This window comes from Pteropus alecto, unplaced genomic scaffold (genome assembly GCF_000325575.1).
Source record: "Pteropus alecto unplaced genomic scaffold, ASM32557v1 C18274716, whole genome shotgun sequence".
NCBI classification, from domain to species: Eukaryota; Metazoa; Chordata; class Mammalia; order Chiroptera; family Pteropodidae; genus Pteropus; species Pteropus alecto.
The window spans coordinates 1-1,059 of NW_006491636.1; the positions used below are offsets into that span (position 1 = coordinate 1).

Here is a 1,059-nt window from a genome sequence, read left to right on the forward strand (position 1 = left end):
AAAAAAAAGTCTAGAAGATAACATGGAGGAAAATCTAGGAGACCTGAGGTTTGATGACGAATTTTTGGGTACAACACCAAAGCATCATCCATGAAACAAAAATTGGTAAGTTGGACTTTGTTAACGTTAAAAACATCTCCATGGTGGAAGACACTGCTAAGGGGATCAAAAGACAAACCACAGAACTTGCATCCGAAGTACTCCTAAAACTGAACAACGAGAAAGCAAACAACTCAATTAAAAATACATCGTTAGGGTCCGGTTCTTCGGCTCCTCCGCGATTGACAGGACTTTACTAAAGATGTCTAAGCAACAACCAACTCAGTTTATAAATCCAGAAACTGCTGGCTATGTTGGATTTGCAAATCTTCCCAACCGAGTTCACCGAAAATCAGTGAAAAAAGGTTTTGAGTTCACACTGATGGTGGTCAGTGAATCCCACGGGTCTAGGAAAATCAACTCTCATAAGCAGCCTGTTCCTGACTGATCTCTACCCAGAAGGAATCATACCCGGAGCTGCAGAGAAAATGGAAAGAACTGTCCAAATTTAGGCCTCTATGTTGAGATTGAAGAGCGAGTGGTCAAGCTGCGCCTGACGGTGGTGGACACCCCCGACTACAATGATGCCATCAACTGCAGGAATTGTTTTAAGACAATCATCTCCTACATCGACGAGCAGTTTGAACGGTATCTGCACGACGAGAGTGGTCTGACTAGGCGGCACATCGTCGACGACAGGGTGCACTGCTGCTTTTACTTCATCTCGCCCTTTGGACACGGACTTAAGCCCTTAGATGTCGCGTTTATGAAGGCGATACACAACAAGGTCAATATTGTGCCTGTCATCGCAAAAGCCTACACACTCACTCTGAAGGAACGCGAGCGCCTGAAGAAGAGAACTCTGGATAAAATCGAAGAACATAACATCAGCATCTATCACTTACCTGATGCAGAATCGGATGAAGACAAAGATTTTAAAGAGCAGACTAGGCTCCGCAAGGCCAGTATCTCATTCTCCGTGGTTGGATCCAATCAGCTGATTGAAGCCAAAGGCAAGAA

At 44.6% G+C, this 1,059-nt stretch overlaps 1 pseudogene; it reads left to right on the plus strand.

Annotated features, from left to right (window-relative positions):
• The first annotated feature begins 260 nt into the window (after window positions 1-260).
• On the plus strand, window positions 261-1,052 carry LOC102888472 (annotated as a pseudogene).
• The last annotated feature ends 7 nt before the right edge of the window (window positions 1,053-1,059 follow it).